We start from the raw sequence: 12,117 nt of genomic DNA on the forward strand, positions 1-12,117 counted from the left end.
ACACATGTACTCCATAATCAGTCATGCATCAAGCATCGGGCAATTGTGGCTCCTGGAAGAAAGATCCAATTGAAGCCCAATAAATCAAGAGTCGGAGCACTGCCAATGAGAATTTTGAAACTCAATCATTACCCATCAACAATACATTAAACATGAATGTTGAGTAATGGCAGTGAGAAAAGAAGAGTTCTGGAAAACTTGTAAGGGGATGAATAGGGTATAAATGACTTTTAACCTGCTCAAAAGGCTAAATATCAGTAGTTTTGAAAAATCAAGTTAAAAGTCAATTCAATGGATGAAAAAGGTTATTTCTCAAAATTTCTCCAACTATTACTCTATCAAGCACTTTAGTCTCTTTGCTAAACCATCCGGCAAATTCTCAGTTAAATAGATGATAATTTTGTAAATATGCAATTTTTAGAGGGTAATTTCGTCAAAATCTCATTTTAGTCACTTCTCCCAATCAATCTAGTCCAACTTCAATTTTTCACGATTAATTAGATGAAAATATCATCGATATTGTGGTGAAAAAAAAAGATTTAAAGAAAAAATAACAGAGTGACTAAAGCGAATAACGAAGTTCAAGTTGAGTGACCAAAGTGACATATTTAAAAAGTGAGTGATTAAAATGTCGAACATGTAAAAATTGAATGTCCATTTGCGATATTTTTCCTAAACTCTATTAAGAATCTTCTTAATATGTTCTTGATAATTTTCTGCAAGCTTGACTATCTGTAATTTTGCATTACAAAAATTTTATGGTTGTACATGTTGACATGTTGTTATCCGACATGGTTGCACTTTGTTTACGTACATAATTAATTAGTACGATTGATATAATCAAGGGTCCTTGACCCAAAGCACTAAAATTGACCAAAATTATCCCACTTAACTCACCAAAAGATTTTTATTCTCACCTACCCAATTTAAAATAAAATTACAATTTTTCCCTTCATATAATTAAGAAACTGCATCCATGCCACTCTTTCCTCTCTCTCTCTCTCTCTCTCTCTCTCTCTCTCTCTCTCTCTCTCTCCACCTCCCTTGCGCTTTGAATCATGGATCTGGCTGGCTAAGCAAAAAGCCCAGATTGGGGCCCAATTGCGATAGGGACTTGAAGAGAGTGGCAGAGATTGTACTGGCTTTGTCGACCATGGCGAAAATTCAAGGCGGAGAGAAGCCGACGGAGTCGGAGATTGGGCTTATGGAGGAGGCTAGGGCCAAGCTGGTGGAGCTGTGCGACTGATCTGCTTTTCTTCTGCCTCCGGGTGCTGGATCGAAAATATGCAGAACCGGTCCGGGTTCGACATCAGCAGCGACTCTTTTGGAATTGGAGGTCGCAGCCGTGCATTGCCGTCATCATCTTCGTCCTCGGCGATAGTGCACAAATCCAGTCAGACCAATTCGGCGCCGCGAACTCCTTGAACACCAGAGCGAACTCGTAGCTGTACTGTCAAAAAGACGGAGTCGAATTCGATCAAGCCTCGTCACTTTTTTTTTTGGTAAAAATGGGGCAGAAGGCCCAAAAAAAAAAGAAAAAAAAAAAGAAAACAAAAAAGTTTTATCGAGGGGCGCCGGTGACCAGACTCTGCGAAGTCTCCTATGACTTCTCTCTATTCTATTTTCTCTCTCTCCCTCCCTCCATGTAACAAAAGGGTGAGGAAAAAAAAAAAACCTTAACTTGGTATTAGGAAAGACCTTATTAGAGTCTTTATGGATAAGTGGGTGATGTTTTTTAATCCTAAAATTAAGGTAAATGGTCAAAGTCCCAATAATCAAATACATTAGCTAGTGACCCACTACCTATGTACGAAGTCATAGGTTCGAGTCACCATGAGGGCAGGAGTGAAACCCTTTGATCCTCTTTTAAATTAATTATAAAAAAAAAAGTAAAAAAATACATTAGCTAGTGAATTAATTTAAAGAAAAAATAACGCCTTTGTTTCTGTAAACTAGTTCTAAACCAATTTTCTTTTTTCACATATATGATGACCAGATCAACTTTAGCATAAGGTTGCAATATTTGGAACTCTAGCTATAGCATAAGCATAGTTTGCTCAATGTGGCTAGGAGGCCCCCTGGAGCAAGCAATGCTATCAGCCACATCTTGACATGGTTGGGCTTTTGTTTACTTGATAAATCGTAATTTTTTTTTTCTCACATTGAATAAATCGCGGTTTAAGGAAGTGAATTAATTCAAACAAACCTAAGCACTTTGTTTACAAGAGTGTCATCCAGCTGACAAGGCTACGCTTTATTTCTCTGTAATACCATGACTAGCTACTACTTAACCAAATTTTTGTTTTATCAAATTACAAGAAATCACCTGTCTTGTAAAACCATCTTGCAGAACATGTCGAAATGATAGTTCCGTAGAGACTTTTTTTTGGATCAAATCATCATCCATACTTCATTCCAGTTCCGTAGGGACTTAAGACAATAGATTTCGAATATGAACAGTTTCTGAAGACAAAGATCGAGTTATATCCATTACATCCGTAATTGTGCTCAAGAATCAAAACTAACCAATGTTGCTGCGTCAGACAGGGAACCACACAGGATATTAAGTTCATTTCTTCCCGACTCCAGAAATTACATGGGTATCCAAATGTAACCAATTCGTCATCCGAAGTAGCGGCTTTCGATGGCCGCATATCCTCAGCAGCTCCACTTATGTGCAAGGCACTACTAAGGCCTATGAAAGGCAAGTAGTGTATTTGTATGGAGAAATTAAGGAAAAAAGTCACAAATAGTACTCCAAAGTCATTCTAGTAACTCTATCTTCTAAATATAGTCTTAATCCTTTCAAAAAATATATATATATATAGTCTTAATACATATAAGTGCATATTTGAATGTTGTTTTAGTTATAAGGCCACAAACTATTTTTTTACCTCATAAGGCCGCTAGATTAAAAATGATGTTAAGTTTTAGATGTAAAAACTAACATATTTACATAAATGTCACTAGAATAAAAAGTCAACAATCATCCTCTCTTTCCTCTCCGACCAACTCTGGCGGGTGTCCGGTCGACCTCCGGCCAACTCCAACGAGTCCCCGGCTGACCTCCGGCCAACTTTCAGCGAACTTCGGCGACCACAAAAGCTACTGTCGTTAGCAACAAAAGCTACTGTCGTTAACAACAAAAGCTACTCTGGTGAGATTTCCGACAACCTCCGGCGAGGTCAGAAAAGCTACTATCACTAGCAACAAAAACTACTGTCACTAGCAACAAAAGCTATTCTGATGAGATTTTCGGCAACCTCCAACGAGGTCACAAAAGCTAGCTACTCCGTACCAAAAAACCTATGCTCCTCAAAACCAAAAGCTACAATCCCCACCAACAAAAACTACTGTCACCAATACCAAAAGCTACTCTCACCAACAACAAATGCTACTCTCACCAACAGCAAAAGCTGCTCTTACCAACACCAAAAGCTACTCTCACCAACAACAAAAGTTACCATCACCAACACCAGCGAACTACTCTCACTAACATTAGAGAGCACTCCAGTATCAAAAGCTACTCTCACCATCAACAAAAACTACTCTCACAAATGCAAAAAACTACATTCACCACCAATAAAAGCTACTCTCACCAACGTCAAAAACTACTATCACCAACACCAAAAATTACTTTACCAACACCAAAAAACTACTCTCACTAACACCGAAAGCTACTTCATATTTCACCGAAGCTACCCTTACCGACGCAGTAAGCAATTATAAAAAAAAAAATTAAAAAATTAAATAAAAAAAAACATAAGAAAAAAGCTTTGAACAAAGTCACAAAATTGTTTCCTTTCTAATTACAATTATTTACAAAATTGTGGTTTCATAAAGCACAACAAACAGTACATTAAGTTCAAAGTCAAAGCCAAATTTAACACAAATGAAATAAACAGTTCAGAGGGAGACATGAAGGTAGGCACAGAAATTGTGACAAAAAACAATCTACTTGTAGCACTACAAACAAGCAAACTAATTTCTCATGAATTTCAGGCCCTTTTTTCATAGTCTGCGGTGTCATCATTATCCCTATTGTTTCCCTATGATGGCTCATTGAAGCTACTTTACTCCTCTCCAAATTGAGCTCCACCACGGGTGCTAGCATTATCAAAACTATTTCCAGTGGCATAATTGCCACAAAATTGTAAGCTCAAATTCTTTAATAATGGCCGCAGTTTCTTCAGGCCGCAACTACAACACCAGACAACAATAATCCAAGTATAAATCATATACAACAAAAATTGCATACACAATACACCAAGCAATCTAAGCTACTCTAATTCCCATTCCAAACCTCAATTAAACATCTGATTTGATATCTCAAATCTTCATATCAATAACAACACACACACTTTAAAATTAAGTTCATCAGTAATTTTTCTGAAGCTTGATCATCAGATCATACTCAAACCTCCAATAAGCAAGTCTACCCTAACAGGTCAGATCCAGAGACGAAGTCAGAGATAAAAGACATGAGTCAACCTGAGGAAAGTTGGCGCTCTTGGACCAAACACTGGTGTGATGCTGTCTTGGCCGAGGATAGTGACGACGGTGAGAGCGTTGCCGTCGATATCGCATATCAAGTGAGTGCTCATCCACATACTGCTGCTATGACATCATTTTGGTCTTCTTAGCTTTTGCTTACTGGCCTTCACTGGTTTTTTTGGGGTGAGAGAGAGATGAAATTGAGAGCTCAAAACAGCGAAGAGCCTTTATAGAAGAATTGAGAGTTTAGAGCCTTCAGACATCGAAAGTAGTTACCTCGAGATTGAAGATTAAGCTTCTAGCCTCGAAGTGAGCAACAGAGAGGAAACCAACAGCCTTGCAGAGCTAGGATAAGCTGATCGACGGCGGAGAAAGCGTCGTCGAAGCCGCGCGTGATGAGGTCGAAGTCGTCGGAGCCGAGCGAGATGGTGCCGGTGGAAGGGTTTGCAGAGAGAGAGAGAGAGAGGAGACAGAGAATTGGATGCAGTTGCTTTTTTTAAGCTGGAAGGGCAAAATTGTCAATGATGGAATAAAATGATGATGCAACTGGCGAGAACAAGAAAAATTAGGTGATCTTATGACTAATTAAAGTTTCAAAATGACACTTATGAATAATTTTTTACTAAATATATCATTTTGGTACCTTAATTTAAAGTTATTTGCAACCCAGATTTCTTTTCTTCTTTAAAGGCGGATTTTCAATGTGTGCATTTTATTTTTCCAAAGTTGATGTTTACAGACTTTTCCTACTTGAGTTAGGGACATTTGGTTATTGTCATTTATGTTCAGTGTTTTGGGTATTGGTTGGCATTTGGCCGGTGATAAGAATTTGCAAATTTCGGTGTTGAAATTTATAAAAAATGGGGGATATTTTTTGAGTTAAGGGGGATATTTTTTTTGAATCAAGAGAATAATTTTATAGATAGAAACTCAAATAGAGATTACAACCATATAGTAACACTTCCAGATAACATTTGTGGAGTGTTATCAAACTACTAGAAATTTGTGTTAGCCTAAGGCCAGAGTGACCATTACATACCCTTCCGCTGCCATGTACAAACAGAACAAGAAGATGTGGTAGTACCCACGGTGGTACATAGAGATAAGTCCACTCGTTAGACATTTCATGCTCCGCCATTACAGAATAGCTTGAATCATCTTTCAGTACTACTCCAGAAGATTCACTAGTACCCCCAAAGTCAAACATAGCTGTAGGTTGTAGAATCAAGCCACCAGGATCCCAAATGCGAAACCCTAGAGAACTAGAGCTCATGAATTGGGTCTACAAATGAGCCCAAATCCAAACATGCTCTTTGGACACCCAGTTCGACCCCCAAAACACCCCCACTGATGTGGGCCTCCACCTTAGCCTAGGCCATCCAATTGATCTGGGCCCCCAACTTGGGGTGACGACCGTCCCATCTGCCATGGTTACCGCCTCACAACTCGACCATTGCACAAGTACCGCCGCCGCACCCATAGACCGGGGACCGATACCAGAACGTCCCTCCAGCAGCGACTTTCCAGAGTTTGACACCGTCGTACTATTCCCATGACACCACTCCGCCGAAATGGCCTCTGCACATTCTCCGCCGTGGGCGCCAGTGAGCGCACTAGCAGCGCGGTGCATTCGGAAACTCGCCACCACTCCAGAAAAATGGAGCACTGCCTCCCTTGTCGCCTTGTTCTGGGCAGAGGGCACGAACCGCAGCCAAGAACGCGCAGCCCCCCGTATCCAGCCCCTTCCATTCCCACCATCAAATTTTGGCCTACCTGCCAATCGCCAAAAATTTTCAATCGGACTCTGCGTGGTCGGATCCGACCTGCATCATCAGAGCCACGCCCTGGTAGCCTGCTCACCATCATCCAACGCCGGACGCCGGCTTCTGCCCAAGGTTTCGACGCTTCCAGCTTGGAACGCAAAACCATTCGGGACTCCTCCCATTACACAAACTCTGCCTCGGAGATCAACGAAACAGAACTGGTTGGGTAGCCCACACTCTTCCCCATGCCGGGTAAAGAAATAGCACCGATTAGAGAAGCTATTGGCGATAGAGATCGCCATTGGAGCCCTTGCCAGCGGCGGCTAGGGTTGAGAGAAAACATGGGTTTGTATTAATTCCAATCGTTAAGGGGGATATTGTGATATCCCGTATCCAATTTAAATACATTTTCTTTTGTGTTTGGGTTTACATTTTTACAAGTCATGTTAAAGGTTTATTTCTTTTACTTATTTAGTTAGGTGCTTTTACCTGGTTACTTGGTTTTGTCTCAGTTTTTCAATTACTTATATTATTAGATATTAAGTTTATTTCTTTTATTTTAGTTGTTTTGGGGTGTGGGTTTTTATTTGGAAAGGATAAGTTCAGCTTGTGGTGGCCGAGAGGAGGAAAGAAAAAGAAGAAGAAAAATAATAAAGAGGGGTCGGCGAAGAGACGAGAAAGAGACAATAGAGGGACGTCGAGAAAGAAAGGGAAAGAGGGAGAAAGAAAGAGGAACGAGGAGAGGACAAAGGAAAGACAAAAAGAGAGAGGAGGAGATGGGAAAGACGGATGATACTATGATAGAGAGAAGAGAAGAAAGAAAGAAAAGAGGAAGAAATAGGAAGAGGGAAGAAGAATAAGTTTTTATCCCGGAGGGGTTGCTTTCTAAGGGAGAGGAAATCAGAAACGAGAGAGAAGGAGAGAGGAGAGTTGTTTGAAGTTAAAAGGCAAGAACTTGGTTTTGGGTTCGTTTTCTTTTCCGTGAGTGGCTTCTATTTTTTGGAGTGTGTTTCTTTTCTTGATATTATCTTCTTGTTGAATTGGGCAGAAATACTTGAACTTCGTTTCAATTCTATTTTTGTTCCATTTAGGATTTGGTGTGAGTGACTTCTTTACTTTACGATTTTACTTGTCTTTTGGTTTATGCTTTGAATTGAAATCATGGTCTTGAGAAACGCTAATCTGTCAAATATTGGTTCTCTTAGTGAATCATTTGTGATGATTGATCATATGAACAGCGATGTGGTCTCTTAGTATTTCACTAGCAAGAGAACCCGCGCGATGCCACGGGGTAGATTTTGTATTTTGATCTTTTTATGTTCAGTTTTAAGTTTTTGGTTCAGAAAACCAGCCAAGATGTGTTTAGATGAAACAAAAAATATGCGCTAAACGAATTTTTCAGAATTTAGTTTACATTGTATGAATCTGGTTCAAGAATGAACAAAGCATTATATTATCAAAATAATATAATCCAAAAACTGATCTGTTAGCTTAAAAACTTTTGGAAAAAAAAAAACAAAGTACAACAAAAAGATGAGAGTAATTAAGGGTTTCTTTGTCTATATGAACGACTGATTCCTGAATCTTGCCTTGTACAGCGGCATTTACAATGACTTCTCCACGTGTGTTTATAAGTTGTTTGATCTGTTTAAGGATTTTCGAAACAGAATGCTCTTATGCTGGATAACATACTGCAAGCCTTTGATCTGTTTCAACAGTGTCAAATTAGAGAGTTTCATAAGGCAAGTAATCAGAGCAGAATGATTAACAGATAGATCTGGAGATAACAAAGCCTGGTAAGAAAACATGCCTGAGTATCAAGCTCTTCCTCAGCTTCTTCTTAGCTTTGGCAATTTCAATGTGCTCTTCCTACAGAATAAAAGAAAAAACCATTAAATATAAAAGCGAAATTGAATAACTTGTTTCTTTGTTCAACTATGAGTAATGAAAAAATATATTCTTACGTTAAGTCTTGAATTGCATTACGACAACCAGGCAAATAAATATATGGCTAAGCTATGGATACTGATATATATTCTTACCCTTTGAAAGATTTGAATGCTTAAAACCAAGGGAAGATGTTTTCAGTTCCCTCCTTCACCCTCTCTTCCATTTTGGCACTCCCTGCCAACAAAGAAGCATTTTTAAATTGATGTCCTTCAGCAACATCGGGTGACTGTATCTACAAATTCAAAAGTAATAATGAGTTTTCCCCTTGGCAGAACATAGGCAAAACTATGGACATTAAGAACATAATCAAAACATGGTTGATAGTGGGCATGTTAGATTGACACGAAAGATAGCCTCATGCAACATGAAAACAGAAGCAAGACATTAATTAGGTCTCATATATGATCATATCATGGCATGCTTTAGTTCTACAACAGAAATTGAAAACTGAAATTACCAGAATGGAAGGCTTTCCAGTTGCCAAAATCTCATAGCAAGTCATTGCACCAGCTCATGAAATGATTAAGTCTGTAGCTGCATATGCCAAATCCATTTATGCATGAGCCTTTGATATGCAGAGTCAGATCAGATTCAATGAAAAACATGGACACATCTTGGCAAATGTAGAAGATAAAGTAAATCTACTATCTCTGACTCGTATCATTTATCAGACTTAAAAAAAAAAAAAAAAAAAAAGATAATGCTAACCACTACTATTGGACCTCAAAAGAATGTTGCGAAAGTTATTGGCATGATTCCTAAATGGATTACTTTTCCAGTCTTTCCAAGCTTATACTCCTAATGAACACATTAGTTTGCCTGCCTAAGTTATGGAAACATAAGGATGCAACATGTTTAAGTCTTCAAGCAACATAATTGCAGTAAAAAAGAATCTAATCACGAACCAATATATGTGAAAAAAAAAAAAAATTGAAGGCAACAGTGTGTTTTTCAAATGAACCCACACTCCAAGAATCCCATTTTCAGCAATAAAATATCTGGAAGTGGCAGAGGACATTTTTTACCAAGCCATTCAATTAAGCTAACCCTAAACTCGGTCCGCAGCTGCCTGTAGGGTCAGGTGATCTGTCCACTACCCTTTTCTAGTAACATTTACATATTTTAAAAAAATGTAATTAGGTTTAGCTTTAAGTAACAATTAAATACAAATGCAAGTGTCTCATAGTAAATATCAATAGGCATGAAAGAAGATATCTAACGTTTTCATCTTCCTCAGGTAACTTTTGCACTTCATCGGGACATAAGCTCAATTTTCAAATGTCTATTGTTTAAAATCCTAATATCTACAGCTGCCATAAAATTTAGATTAAGCAGATTACGCCTAAAGCTTTAAAATTAGATTATTCAATCAAATTGGTTAACATCGATTGGCATTGATCCTCAAATATCTAATATTTAAAACACTAATGTCTAAAGCTGCCATAAAATTTACAGTAAGCAAGTTATGCCTAAACCTTTAAAATAACTATGATTCAAAACGTCTCAAGCTCTGTCTCTGGTGTTTACCAATTTCAAAGTTTTGATTAGATGACGGCTCATTTTTGTTCTCTATGAGGATTATTGTCATTGTTTATCTGTAGCTCGGGGTTTAGGTGATACGTCCCCCCCGATGCAAAATTTTACTATTAATATAATAAATGGAACCGGGCGTGGGGCTGAGCCTCCCAGCTAGGCTGGGTTCCAAACCCCATTCAAAAAAAAAAAAAAAAAAAGCAGAAACAATTCTCAATCTCTATTAAAATCTTAAAACAAAAACCAACTTTAAAATCATAAACTCACAAATCAAGGAAATTCAATAAACTGCTAAACACCAAAAACATGACTTGAAACCTCTCCGATCAATCATCAACAACCCAAACCAGCAGACAAACAAAACCCCAAAACGCACAAACCCATATCAATTCAAAACCACCAACAACAAAAGATCCAATCCAAAACCAAAGAACCCAGTCTGAAACCAAATACCATTATCGGTGACAAAAGAACCCAAACAAAATTCTTACCATTCAACGAAAGAAAGAATGCGAACCAAGCAAAAAATATGATCAACACAAAACACCAAAGCTCAATACCTCTCTCTTTCTGCCTGCAACAATGATGGATCAAATTTCTCTCTCATTCAGAAGCGCTCTCTGTCTCTCTATCCCGAGATCGTTCTAACACTCTCGGTCTGACGCTCTCTGTCTCGCTATCTCTCGATCATTCTAAATTGACCACACAAAAAGAAAAGGAAAAAAAAAAAAAAAATTCATAGTCGGTGTATTTCCAACAGCAATTGTAATTTGTATAAGAAGCCAGGGGCCAAACCGTCATTTCATCCCCCGAGTGAACAGTTAGGAATAGTAAACTCAGCTTTAGATATATGTATAATTTGTGACGATTGAGTATATGAACAGTGATGTGGTTTCTTTGCTTGTGGTGGTTTGATTTTTATCTGCTATTCTGTATTTCTGTACTGTATGAGTTGCTTTTCTTTTAAGCAATTATACTTAACTTGATTGTAATGTATGTTTTCTATTTCTGTTCTGTAGGTGGAATTCTTTCCATACTTCTTAGTTGATTCTTCTTGGTTAGATCCAAACATTGAATTTAATTATGTGATCTGCTACCTCGCAACTTGGTTCAGTTTTTATAAGACCACTTTCTAGATGTCATGATGCTTATTCATATTCTTACTGTAGTTGCAAAGTTCATACATGTCTCTCTGCATTGTATATGCAGATGGGTGCATATCTTAATGCTATTAGTTGCACTACCCTGTTTTCTAGCCGACACTAGCCCAAAAAGGGTTTTGCATTACCATTTTCATTGTGTTTCACCAAGTACAATAGTTGTACTTGTTAGGTTTATGTACTATTTACTTCATTTGAATTTCAGATGTCATTGTGGTTAGAACCTAGAATGTTAATTTTTCCTATCTTTTTAATAGCAAATGTGGTTTGGCATTTCTTGGGTCTTTTGTTTGCGTTCACTCAACTTTGGTAAAACTGCTGAAGTGCTAAATTCTATTTTCTTTATGTCAATTATACTTTGAAGAACAGTATGGTTATGTATTTTGGTTTGATAATCTGATAAGTCATGAAAGAAGTGGAAGACTTGTTTATCTTTTCCTTACTTGATTTTCATGTTATGCTCGTGGTTTGTCTTTTCCCATGTTAAGAACTTATTGAAATATTTCTTCTCATAATTGTGAACTGTTCTTAGTTTATTTTAAATGCTTTTATTTTGTTAAGGTCACAGGTAACAGGTTTAGTATTTTCAATGATTTTGTTTTGGGGTTTTAAAGGTCTCTGTGTTTGTGTTTGGCTCCAGTTTTTCTTGAGCTGGTCAACAGTTTCTTTTCTGCGCGGGCGTGCCAGCACCGTTCGGGTGCGGTCGTCGGGGGTGTCCCTTGACCTGACTTCTTTCAAGCAATTGTAGACGAGGAGAGCACCAACCTCGTCGTGGGATTCTTTATGCCTCGTGGCGAGGACTTTTACTGAGCTTCTTGAAAATCACAATCGATACTCGATGTTGTAGATCGAGCAGAGCGAGAACCACTGGGAAGTAGAGAGAACTTGCTAAAGCGTGACTTTAGCTTGGCTGGGTTGCTAGGGCGTTACCCTTGCTTGGCTGGTTCTGTAACCGTTGTGGTCGCGGCACTACCGTCGGCTCCCGAGGAGACTAGGACCGAAGCACGTTGACAGAGGGTTTGGTGGCACTGAAAGTCGGCTCTTGAGGAGACTAGGACTTAAAGTGTGATCACCTATAAGAGAAAGAGAAGGAAAGGAGTTGCTCTTAGAGAGGTTGCTCTAGAGAGAACTTAGATCATCTTAGAGATGTTTTGATGAATGAATTGGTGCTGTTGTTCTTGTTTTGTAGCCTCTATTTATAGGCTACCAAGCAACAC

The 12,117-nt window shown here is 38.4% G+C and overlaps 1 long non-coding RNA gene across 1 annotated transcript; it reads right to left on the reverse strand.

Annotated features, from left to right (window-relative positions):
* Positions 1-8,064: 8,064 nt before the first annotated feature.
* LOC133734493 (uncharacterized) lies at positions 8,065-10,437 on the reverse strand. Its single transcript, XR_009858347.1, has 4 exons — positions 10,301-10,437; positions 8,665-8,741; positions 8,300-8,439; positions 8,065-8,126 (listed from the first exon to the last, which is right to left on the reverse strand). It is a non-coding gene; the product is annotated as an uncharacterized LOC133734493 (long non-coding RNA).
* Positions 10,438-12,117: the final 1,680 nt, after the last annotated feature.

The sequence above is a fragment of the Rosa rugosa genome, chromosome 2, assembly GCF_958449725.1.
Source record: "Rosa rugosa chromosome 2, drRosRugo1.1, whole genome shotgun sequence".
Lineage (NCBI taxonomy): Eukaryota > Viridiplantae > Streptophyta > Magnoliopsida > Rosales > Rosaceae > Rosa > Rosa rugosa.